The sequence below is a fragment of the Heloderma suspectum genome, chromosome 14 (assembly GCF_057233095.1).
Source record: "Heloderma suspectum isolate Gila_16-S chromosome 14, 16-S_ref, whole genome shotgun sequence".
In the NCBI taxonomy this organism is placed as follows: domain Eukaryota; kingdom Metazoa; phylum Chordata; class Lepidosauria; order Squamata; family Helodermatidae; genus Heloderma; species Heloderma suspectum.
Genome location: NC_139471.1, coordinates 13,879,915 through 13,892,562, shown reverse-complemented (window position 1 = coordinate 13,892,562; position 12,648 = coordinate 13,879,915). Strand labels below are relative to the sequence as shown.

The 12,648-nt window shown below is 47.6% G+C and overlaps 1 protein-coding gene across 13 annotated transcripts in view; it reads right to left on the bottom strand.

The window, feature by feature from the left end:
- Positions 1-12,648, bottom strand: part of TMEM268 (transmembrane protein 268) — a 116,199-nt gene that overhangs the window by 98,625 nt on the left and 4,926 nt on the right. For 8 of the 13 annotated variants that reach the window (XR_014785953.1, XR_014785952.1, XR_014785954.1 and 5 more), the window contains exons 1-2: positions 1,095-4,078; positions 593-701 (exon numbers count right to left, since the gene is read on the bottom strand). The gene's annotated coding sequence lies outside the window, so the exon portion shown is untranslated. Of the gene's footprint in view, positions 1-592; positions 702-1,094; positions 4,079-8,064; positions 8,261-12,648 lie in introns of those variants that run through there. The other 5 variants (XM_084821419.1, XM_084821421.1, XM_084821420.1 and 2 more) reach the window with 3 other exon arrangements.

Below are 12,648 nucleotides of genomic sequence, written 5' to 3'. Positions count from 1 at the left end.
AACAGCTTTGCATGACGTTATTAACAGCAAGCCCAAGATGTAAAAAACGACCCCACACTGTTAACATAGTGAAGCCAATCACACAGTTATAGAGACACATCTCATTCCATGATAAGTGGGGTGGCAGGAGTGGACTAGAAGTGGTGGCCAATAGAGAAGTGCTTGACGCAGGGGTGAGCCCACCTCAGGCTTGCGGAATCCACTTAGTTTGTTACCAGAATCCCAAGATCTACCAATCAGGGCCTGATGAAAAAGACATACACTTAGAATTTGAGAATCCTGAGCCCAGGAACTTGTTTGGAATGCCACCACTGAACAGAGCTCACAGGCTTCCTATGCAAAAATCCACTCATGGTTACCCTAAACTTTCTTTATTTCAGCAGTATGATTTTGGAGGGGGGGCATGGGAGGCATTTGGTTGCTGCTATTGTTAAACAACTGGGCGTCAGAAATCCTTGGTGATCTACTGCAAATCATGCAGAGATCTACTGGTAGATCCAGACCTACCTTCTGGGCTGAAGGTAGATCGAGACCTACCTTCTGCCCATCCCTGGGTTGCAGGACCAGCATCATGAGAGTTATAAGAACCAACCTGTTGGATCAGACCATCATCGACCCATTTAGTTCCACAGTATCCAGCCAGGTGCCTTCAAGGAGACCACAAAAATAGATGGTATCATGCCTCAGTGGTGCACAGATACCTTTTGAATGCAAAACATCACCATCACCATCATCATTGTCATCACCATCATCATTTATATTTATTTATTTATTTATTTATTTATTTATTTCTATACCGCCCAATAGCCGAAGCTCTATTCATCCCAACTGCAAGGTTCATTAGTGCCGGCCCCAGGGTTCATTAGTACATACACTAAAGAGTATGTATGTACTAATGAGACATACTCATTAGTATGTCTCTCTTATACCATCAGCAATGGAGACATTCCAGGATGCCATTTGTGAACTATCATCTTCGATTCAAAGCAGGGCTGGCATCAAGGTTGACACTGAGGGGCACTTGCTAAGGCCTGTGACCCAGTAGGGTGCCTGGTACCAACCCCCTGCAGCCCCCTGTGGCTTCGCCTCCTTACCATCACTGCTTCTTTTCCTGAGATGTGGGCAAGACCAAGGTTCAGCTGCCACCACTTATCTCCTTCTCTGAACAGCTATGTGCATTAGGGGCTAGGAGAGAGGGCAAGTGAGCTGTTGATGGTAAGAGAAGGAAGATCCATGGAGACATCCTAACCAAGGGACTTCCACAAAAACTGGAGCCAACACACAACTGGAGCCAACATATATTATTTAGGAGAGAGGGCAAGTGAGTGGTCAATGGTAAGAGAAGGAAGACCCATGGAAGACATCCTAACCAAGGGACTTCCACAAAAACTGGAGCCAACACACAACTGGAGCCAACATATATTATCTAGGAGAGAGGGCAAGTGAGCTGTTGATGGTAAGAGAAGGAAGACCCATGGAAGACATCCTAATCAAGAGACTTTCACAGAAACTGGAGCCAACACACAACTGGGGCCAACATATATTATCTAGGAGACAGGTCAAGTGAGTGGTCAATGATAAGAGAAGGAAACCCATGGAAGACATCCTAACCAAGGGACTTCCACAAAAACTGGAGCCAACACACATTAGAAAGTCCCCGTGTACAAGTGGGGCATGCTTCTGCTCACCCACGGGGAGTTGTTCTCTTGATTAAAAGGAGCATTTCAGTGACATGTCAATTAGCAATGCTTAGGAAATTCTCCGCATCTGAATTTGATCCCAGATTTTGACATTCAAAAGCACCTGCTCCTGTTTCTGGAATAGCGCTGATGCACTAGCAATCGGTCATTTTTCTTGTTCTGATTTCCGGACTTGGTTCATATCGCTGTGCATGCACAGTTAGCCATATGGTTTTTTATTATTTTTGTCTCCCCCCCCTTCAATGTGCACATTAATTAAAACAACCACACACACACACACACACACACACACACACAAGGAATCCTGATGTGATCAAAGGGCTGGATGCGCCCTATCTCAGAAGCTAAGCAGGGTCAACCCTGGTTAGTACTTGGATGGGAGACTGCCTGGGAATCAGGCTTCCTGCATTGAGCAGGGGGTTGGACTTGATGGTCTTGTAGGCCCCTTCCAACCCTAGGATTCTATGACGTCGAGCAAAGGACTGGATGCGCCTGATCTTGGAAGCTAAGCAGGGTCAGCCCTGGTTAGTACTTGTATGGGAGACTGTCTGGGAATCAGGCTTCCTGCACTGAGTGGTGGGTTGGACTCAATGGTCTTGCAGGCCCCTTCCAACCCTATGATTCTATGATCCCACTGGGATTCCCTTTTTTGCCATGTGATTTAATTAATTCACATATGAGCCAGTGCGCATCAATAGCCCATCAGAAAGCAAACAATGTACGATCTGAGCATGGCAGCAAACTCTGCCTACACCAAGTCCAAAATTAATGTTCTCCATGTTACATCAGAAGGCCAAGGAAGCCAAACAGGGAAAGAGCCAACTGTTGAAAGAATAATGAACCAGTTGTCATAACTGGAGCAGATAATTTGGCCCTCTTAAGAAGATTCAAACTAGCCATCCACAAACATTGCAGAAACGAGCAGTACAACTCACCCTCAGTGGATAGTGCTCATTGGAAGGACAGATACTGAAGCTGAAGCTCCAATATTTTGGCCACCTAATGCGAAGAGAAAACTCCCTGGAAAAGCCCCTGATGCTGGGAAAGACTGAAGGCAAAAGGAGAAGGGGACGGCAGAGGATGAGATGGCTAGATAGCATCACGGATGCAATGAATATGAACTTGAGCACGCTCCAGGAGAGAGTGCAGGACAGGAAGGCCTGGCGTGCTATGGTCCATGGGGTCACGAAGAGTCGGACACGACTGAACGACTGAACAACAACAACAAATTAAAAAAAACAGGTCAAAAAAGCAGTCTGTGAGAAAGGAAGCTTGTGTGTACTATGAAGAGGGAAGAGTGGATATGAGGGTTGTGTTTGCTGGGGCATCCCAAGTCTGAATTTTGCAAATAAATACAACATCATGTTCATTATCTCTGTCTGGGATGAGCAGACTGCTTACTTCCAGAGCTGAATTGATGAGATAAGAGGACCATCTATGCTTGGTTTCCACAGATGGATGGTGTTTATAGTGCAGCTGGCCAATTTCTCCTCTGTTAGGTGGCTTGCTGGCTGATAGCCAAGGATGTTTGGCTGATGTTTTCTCAATGGGGAAGGAAGTCTCTGAAATAACTTACAACTACTTATACTTGGAACTTGGCTTGAACGGATCATCTGAATGGCATAGTCATTACAGTCTGTAGAGTACAAGTCCCATCTTGTAGTTCGCTTCCTTTAATATTGTAGAAGTCTCTTTAAATTGAAATGGAATGTTTGCTTTCTACATGCCTATAACAGACTTTTCCACCTTGTTTCTATCTATTCCTGCATCTGACGAAGTGGGTTTAGCCCACAAAAGCTCATGCCTTAGTTATAAAACACTGTTCGTCTCTAAGGTGCCACAGACTCTTTTTGCTTTCATACCACAGACTAACACGACTGCCCCATTTGAACCTGTATTTCTGGATAGCCATCAGAGCTTGGAAAAGGCTCACACCCCTCCAGCTGAAGTGAAAGAGTTGATGGCATGTGCCTCCCAGATTGTATGAGAAGAAACCAACGTTTGTGGGTGCTCTGGCTGTTCCTGTTTATGAGGGACAGTCCCTAAGTTCTGCTATTTGTCCCTGGTAAATTAGGGTCAAACTACACCTTACTTTCAGTGTGTTTTCACTTATAGCAAAGATGGGGAACCTTTTTTCTGTTGAGGACTGCATTCCCTCAGGGACAATCTGCCAGACACTACATGTTGGCAGATGGCAGGACTAAAGGCAGTAGTCAGCAGGGGTACAATCAAAAGTGGGCAGGCCCACCCCCTTTTTCTCTCCCCCACATCCTTTTCTCTACCTCTCTTTCTGTTTCAGATACCCCATATCTGTCTCTGTTCGACACCCCTTCTCTGTCTGTCTCTCTCCTGGCACCTCTTTATCCCTTTTCTCTCTCTATTTCTCCCAGCACCCCTTATCCCCCCCTCTCTCTCCGGGCACCCCCTCTCTCTCCGGGCACCCCCTCTCTCTCCGGGCACCCCCCTCTCCCTTGGTACCCCCTCTCTTTCCTGGCATCCCTTATCCCTTTTCTCTCTCTCTCTCAGCACCCCTTATCCCCCCTCTTTCCTGGCATCCCCCCTCTTTCTCCAGGCAACCCCCTGTCTCTCTCCCAGCACCCCTTCACTCTCTTTTTGATACCATTTCTCTTTCTGAAACCCTCTTCCTCTCTCCTTCTTCCTCCTCACCCAGCAGGCAGCCAGGGGGGAAGGAACAGATAGCTCTTGCCAGAAGTCTGAAGTGATTGCTTTAAAAATTAGGCTGAAAGGTTACACAACAATAGGCCAAGAGCCTAATTAGGCCCTTGAGCCTCAGGCTACCAACCTTGGATATAGCTTAATTTGTTTGGTTGCTTTGGCATGTAATTCCATTTTGCTTTAATCTTCCCCTGTGATTTGCTTCCTTGCATGTGCCTTATGACTGATCAGCCTTTTATTTTCACCCTGATCACGGAGTTTCTCTGCCTTATATTCTGTTGAATTTCTGAGGAATTCAAGCACAGTTGCCAATGTTTCGTTATTATTTCCATATAAAAAGAGCAGAAATCACCATAACAATTCCTGATTGATGAAGTTGAAAGATGGTGTTGCCTTGTGTTCAGCAGTCCCAGGTGAGCTGCTCAATACAAACTGGATCTGGGGTGATGATTTCCATGTCAGGCTATGATTTACAGATCAGTGTTCCACCTTAACCGCACCTCTTGAAATGCTAGAAATCGAGCATGTTTACCAGCTTGGAAACAATGTAATACGAACGGATGATATTACTCATGGAAAATAATCCATGAGGATCAGCTTCAGATGCAGCAGCCAGAAGATTCCCAAAAACAGTACGAGGGGGAGAGGAGAGAAAAGGGTGAGTGGAGGAGAGCTGTCATCTTTCTCTGGTCACCTGTAGAGTGCCAATTTGCCTGACTTTACAGAGGACAGTCCTGAGGTCGAAAGGCACAGCCCCATGCCGGATTCAGTTTCTTGGTCACACTAAAAGCATGCTGGAACACTGGGAGACTCTGAAGACATGTCAGGAACTGCCTTTTATACATTAGGGTGGCCATGTCTCCTTCTTTACAGAGGGCAGTCCTCTGTTTGAAGGCATCCTCTCTTTGAAATATTGCCCAGTCCCTGTCCAGTTTGAAGAACTCCAAAGAAGGAGAACAGGGGCCTTGAAGTTGCTCATCCACATTTACCATGTGGACAAAAGACTAAGGAGCAGGTACACAGGGCCAACCTTAGGGGTGGATAGGGATGGCGGAGAAATCCGTCACAGACTCCACCCCACAAACTTTTGTCAGGACGGACCCTACCTGTCAACGACCGGGTCCGGGTCCATCATCTTCAGTCCGCAGCCAGCCACTGCCGGCTACGGATGCAAATGGCGTCCGGCGTAGCGGATGCCATTTGCGTCCCTGCTCTGTTCATGATAAATATTTACATAGATATTTACATAAATATAAATATTTACATAGCCTATCACGGCTATGTAAATTTACACGGCTATGTAAATTTATGTAAATATAAATATTTACATAGCCTATATATTTAAAAAAAAAGTAAAGGTGTCCCCAACCAGTCGTGTCTGACTCTAGGGTGTGGTGCTCATCCCTGTTTCTAAGCCGAAGAGCCAGCGCTGTCCGAAAACGCTTCCGTGGTCATGTGGCCAGCATGGCTAAACACCGAGGTGCACGGAACGCTGTCACCTTTCCTGCCGAGGCGGTACCTATTTATCTACTTGCAATTTCTTGCTTTCAAACTGCTAGGTTGGCAGGAGCTGGGACTGAAGACGGGAGCTCACTCCGTCACGCAGCACTTGGGTCTCGAACTGCTGTCCTGCCAACCTTCCGGTCTGCAGTTCAGCGTCTTAACCACTAAGCCACCGCGGCCCCTGCCTATATGTTTACATATTAGACATAAATATTTACATAGCCTATCATGGCAAAGAGCAGGGATGCAAATGGTGTCCGCTACGCTGGACGCCATTTGCATCCGCAGCCCGGCAGCGGACGGAAGTCCAGCTGCGGAAGGGCCCAACCGGCAGCTCCACAGACTCGCTGCAGAGTAGAGCCAGCAGGGAGGATTCTGGGGAGGAGGGACGGATCGCCTCCCCACCCACCCACCCCCCGCGGACACCCCGGACCAGACCAGTAAGTGGATTTTGTGCACCCCTGGGGGTGGATGAGACAGGCATTTGCCCAGCTGAAGGGGGCATCAAGGTGAGCTGAGGGACTGTTTTTTTTTTGTTTTTTTAATGTACTGTGTGCAGTGAGCTACGGTGGCCAAAAGCAAGTGTCTTTACCCTTATTGTCAAGGTTACAGTACTAACTACAAAAATGGTCTTCCTTCAGTTAGCTTTGAAGTATGTTTCCTTTTCAGTTCCCACTTTGATGTCATTTGTGCTAAGTAAAAATCAATGGAACACAGCTGAGCACTGAGCACTTCAAATACTGCAAACACTATAAGCACTACATAGTGCGGTTTGTGAACCACACACAAGCCATCTGGAGAACACATGCCTAGATGTTGGGTGTGAAGCTCTTAGGCCTACCGAGGCAAAGAGGAAAAAAGGGTCAGCTTGGAGGCCTGGAGCCTGGAAAAGTCTAAGGACACCTAGGGTGAAGGAATGTCTACTCAGCACTGGTTAGGCCTCATCTGGAGTACTGTGTCCAGTTCTGGGCACCACACTTTACGAAGGATACAGACAAACTGGAGAGGGTTCAGAGGAGGGCAACAGAGATGATCAAGGGACTGGAAACAAAGCCCTATGAGGAGGAGAGACTAAAAGAACTGGGCACGTTTAGCCTTGAGAAGAGAAGACTGAGGGGAGATAGGATAGCGCTCTTCAAGGACTTGAAAGGTTGTCCCGGAGAGGAAGGCCAGGATCTCTTCTCGATCATCCCAGAGTGCAGGACACGGAATAATGGGCTCAAGTGACAGGAAGCCAGATTCTGGATGAACATCAGGAAAAACTTCCTGACTGTTAGAGCAATGTGACAATGGAACCCATTACCTAGGGAGGTGGTGGGCTCTCCCATACTGGAGGCATTCAAGATGAAGCTGGACAGCCATCTGTCAGGGATGCTTTGACTTAGATTCCTGCATTGAGCAGAGGGTTGGACTTTACGGTCTTATAGGCCCCTTCCAACTCTACTATTCTATTATTCTATGAACTTCTGTTTTGCAAATTTTTTTAATGCCTTTTGTATCACTCGGCTCTATTGTGTAAATACCATTAGTTGTAATTTGCTTGCTTTAATTTACCAGTAAACTGTTGTGGTTAGCACCCGAGTGTCTGAAGTGCCAATCAACCCATGCCTACAGCCACATTATTGGAAAGAGGAAGGTAAAAGAAGGCAGGGGGGACTCTTAAGGAGGTAAGGTATCTTTAAGGAGTTGCTCAAGGGGTTCAGATCAGAAGCGGGAACCTTGACATGGGGTTTTTGAAGGTGGCTTGTCATCACCTGTGAACCTGTCAGTGTGACTTGTCAGCAGCTTCTTGGCACAGGCTACCGAGCCTCTGGCCATCTTGGAAAAATGCCACGTCCTGCCTCTCTCCTCCCTCATCAGTGATGTCCACCCCTTAACCAATACCGAAATGGCACTTGGAAATGCCTGTAACTCATTCACTACTTGTGGGGGTGGGGGCTTCTCAAACGGCTTTGTATATTTGTTGTTATTGTTGTTGCTATTCCTTTTCCCAGTCCTTCACAAATGCGCAGGTTCGCCTCTCTGCTATGTACGGTCTGCGGTAGTACAGTGTGAGAGGCAGTGTGGTGTAGTGGCTAGAGTGCTGAACTAGGAGCCGGGAGATCCGGGTTCTAGTCCCCACTCAGCCATGATGGAAGCTCACTGCGTGACTTTGGGCCAGTCACAGACTCTCAGCCCAACCTACCTCACAGGGTTGTTGTTGTGAGGATAAAATGGAGAGGAGGAGGGTAATGTAAGCTGCCTTGGGTTCCTTGCAAGAGGAAAAAAGGCGGGATATAAATGCATTAAATGAATAAATAAATAAATAAATAAATACAGTTGCCTTGTCGATGTCTTTGTAAATTACCTCCTCCACTCCAGCCTTCCCTTGAGAGAGCACCCTGAAAGATAAAGAAAAATGCTTGAGAAAGAAGTAATTGCTCCGAAAAGTGTTTGCGATTGGGGTTGTGGGGTGGGGAGGAGCCAATAAACGCCCACTTCTTAATTTCATCCTCCAGTACATCTTGAAGTGACACTTGTCAGTTTCCTCCCCACCACCACCCCGCTTCAGTGCTTTGATCCTGAACTCCAAAAGTGATGGCTGAACATGACAGAGCTATTGGGATGCCTTAGGGCACAATCCTATGCGTGTTTAGACAGAAAAAAAGGGGAATGCTGGGAGGTGTAGGACTTTTTTCTGTCTAAACACGCATAGGATTGTGCCCTTAAAGAGCAATTAAATGAATTCACAGAGAATTTCTTTCCCCTTAAATCACGATTAAATCAACAGACCTTAACTGAGTTCTAGAGAATTATGTGGGGGGGTTTTTATGAGCAGATGCTCTGGCCCATTCTCATTCAATAAACTGGCACCAGAACATTCCTGTATGCAGATTCATAAAACAGATGCAATTAATTTTAGAAGGATAGGCCAGGCCATGAAAAAGAAGGGTTACTCAGTATTTATTGTGTTAGGCTCACTTTGCTTTTCCCAGCTGTGATAAGTTCTAGGGGGCCAGCCCATATGCAAGGTGAGTTCCTTTTGGAAGGAGGTCACTGGAGGCTTATGGCGTGTTGTAGTTTTTATTCACTAATATACAGGTTGAGCATAGGTAGAGGCGCACAGCTTAATCCAGGGGTGGAGAACCCCCTAGATGTCATCAGACTCCAACTCCCAACATCCCTGATAGCTTTGGTGGACTGCATCCCACAGATTCACACAGACTCTTGTCTTCCAAACAAACCTAAGTTTTATTTAAATATAGCCTTTTCCACAGAGCTCTCTCAAGCTGTGCCCTCTCTCTCCTCAGGCCAGAAGCAGCGGGTGTTACCTTCAACTGCTTCCTGGCTCCTCCCAGGAAGCACACCCCATCCAGGCCAAATGCAGCCATTCTGTCATATTGATATGGCCATGCTGGCTGGGGATGATGGGCGTTGAAGTCCAACAATGTTTGAAAGGCCGCAGGTTCCCTACCCCTGGCTTCAACACTCCAATAGTGGCAAAACTCCACAGCTTTCACATCAGCTGTCCTGGGAGACAGCCAGGAACCCTAACAGGGCTACAAATCGAAGCCATGCAGAGAACAGGGATGTCTGGCATGGGGAAATCTTTCCGTCTTGGGTCTCAGTGGATTTTCCCCAAGCCCCCAGCTCATCTTGAGTTAGTGAGCTGAGTCATGGGCTCCCTGCCAGAACTTACGGCCTCCTGACCATGGTGGGTCGCTGTAAGTCTTGACATGATAGAGGTGTACAAAATGATGCACAATGTGGAGAATGTGGATAGTGTCAAGGGCTCCTTGGAGGCCTCTCTCAGTCTAATCCAGTAGCCAAGTCCAGACACAGACAAAGCGATTCTTTTCAAAGCTTTATTCCTCTATTACAACTTAACAACTCTACTGTTAGCAACTAGATATGAGCGGCGGAGTACCTATGCCCTAAGTTAGAACAGTTGGTCCCCGTTTGAAGGAGAATCACTGGCAGACCCTGAACTTATGGGCTAGGGAGAGTTCCTCCCCTTTTCCCTTGGATCCTCTGGGCGCAACCATTGTTTGCGCACCAACCGGGCACTACGCCTCCTTTCCGCACCCTCCATTTGGCGCCGCTCCCTGCGTCGGCGTCGCGTGTCCAGCAAGTCTGCTTCCCACGCTCTCGCACTCCCGGGACTGCTATCTATGCCAGGAATGCCGGTGGGAGGAATCTCTGCCAGCTGTTGGCCCTGGGAAGGACGAGCGCACTCCTCTCCCAGCAGCAGCTGCTCTTTCTCAGAATCAGAACTACTCTGGGATTCTACAGGCTCAGTGTCCACCCTGACAGATAGGGAGACATTTTTCTCCTTCTCTCAAAATACTAGAACCCAGGGTCATCCCATGAGGCTGATTGCATGGTTGGTGGGAGATTCAGGACAGATCAAAGGAAGGAATTCTTCACACAGCAGTCAAACTATGGAATTCGCTACCACAGGGTGGAGTGATGACCACCCATTTGGATGGCTTTAGAAGGGAGTTGGACAAATTCCTGGAGAAAAAAGGCTATCAATGGCTACTAGTCTTGAGGGCTGTGTGCTGCCTCCAGTACCAGAGGCACTGAGCCCGTGGACACCAGTTGCTGGGGAACATGGGTGGGAGGGTGCTGTTGCGCTCATGCCCTGTTTGGCCACTGTGTGAACAGAATGCTGGAATGCTCTTCTTACGTTCTAATGTCTTTCCTTCTCGCTCCCAGGCCCTGGGAGGGTGAAGGAGACATTTGAGCACACCACTGGGGATGCTGTGCCCAAGCCTTTCCTGCTCCTACCCTGGCGACTGACCAGCAATGGTGGAGGCGGGAAGGATGCCTGCTGCTGCGCACAATTGCTGTGCTGATGGTGTCAGCATCAGCAAGGAGAGTGCGAGGGTTTTGCGCATCAGGGTGCCAGAGGCAGAAGTCTGCAAGGTGGCCCAACTCAGACAGGTCAAGTCGGACAAACAAGCCAGAGTCCAGGTGGCTGAGCCACCGAAAGCTTGGCGGACTTGACCCCCATCCTCCCCCCCCCCCAGACCGATCCTTCTTCCATCTCTAGCAGAGAACAGCAATGAGTAGTACTATATGGAGGGGTCATTTTCCTTGGTGTGAGCCTTCCAGCTGTTTTAGACTACAACTCCCATCATTCTGACCACTGGCCATGCTGGCTGGGGCTGATTGGTCTTGTAGTCCAACATATCCGGAGGGCAACATGTTGAGGGAAGGCTGGAACAGGGAGATGCATATGCTCCAGCTGAATATTGAATTTATCAATATTCTGGTCACTGGCCCTGGTAAATTACTGCCTTTTGTGGATGATTGCCTAAAATTGTGTTAGTGTGTGAACACTGAAAGTTAGCATGTTCGGTCAAAGGCTAGGTTAGGCCAGGCCTAGACTATTCTCCCTGATATGCTAGATTTCTATGTACGGGGATCGATCGATCGATCTACAAAGGAACATTCAGTCACGTGAACCCTGGAAATGGCGGAGAAAAGATAGAGGCTGACTTTCTGAGCAAAGCCTGCCTGTATGCATGTGTGAGTTGCTTAGAACAGGCCTTTCACTGGGAAGGAGAACTGAGATTACGTCTCCCAGGCAATTAATTACAGCTTGTCGAAACAAGGAAGCATTTTGGCATGACCCGTTCATTGCTCATATCTCCTGCTATGGTCTGTTGCCCAGTTCTCCCAGGCAGATTTTGCTTACCAAGAGAGACGATATGGGAGGCCATGGGCTATATTCATCAAACCCTCTTTTCCCGTTTTACAGCCTATTGGTGCCGTTGTTTATGAAGCCCAAACTGCACCATCCATGTGCATGAGGGAGATGTCAGCAGGCTAGGGGAAATCCTTAGGTTTGCAGAAGTGCACAAAATAGATTAAGGAAGAAACCTAATTCGGGGTGTGTTTGCAAAAAAACTACCCAATGAAGAGCAGGTCTGCTCAATGGGCATAGAACGTTGACAGACTGTTTCGGGCAGGAGGGAAGAGAACAGAAAACCGGTGGGGAGAAATGACCTCCTAGAAGAGGGCATGGCTGAACACTTGCTCTGCAACACTTCGTTGCGTGCTACACTTCTTCCCGCTATTTCCGATGTTCAGAGGTGAGTGTCATAGCGTCTGTAGCCAAAAGAGCATCATCCACACCACACAAAAGAGGAAGGCATCAGTAAGGAGAGATCTGACGACGTTAAAAAAAATCTTGGTGGAGGGGACCCCAAAAAGGGGTCCCCCCCACCAAGATGAGGACTGAGCGTGTTGACGGACAGTTGAAGGGCAGGGGGAGGTGATGAAGTGGATGAGGGCATGGATGACCATCTGGAACAGTGCAAACAGGCACTCCACATCACAACATTTTAATATTGTGAACCACTGAGAGATGTTATTATATTCAGCGGTATATAAATGCCACAAATAAATAAATGAACAAACAAACATTTTTATCATTGATTTTATATGGAACTTTTAGAGATGCAATTCTTAGGAGATTTAAAAGTGCCTCTTCTGAGGGAAGCTTGGAAGGCAGCAACGAGGGAGGGGGCCTTCTCAGTGGTGGCCCCTCATCTGTGGAACAGGCTCCCTGACAAGGCCTGCCTGGCGCCAACATTGTTATCTTTTCGGTGCCAGGTTGAGACCGATCTCTTTTCCCAGGCATGTGGCAGCACATGATGAGTTTTAATCAGTCCTGGATGTGTCTTTAGTTATGACTGACTGTTCAAAGTTGTTTTTAGCTATATTTTGTTCGTGTAGATGATCTGTGTGCTTTTATGCCAATGGTTTTTAAACTCTGTAT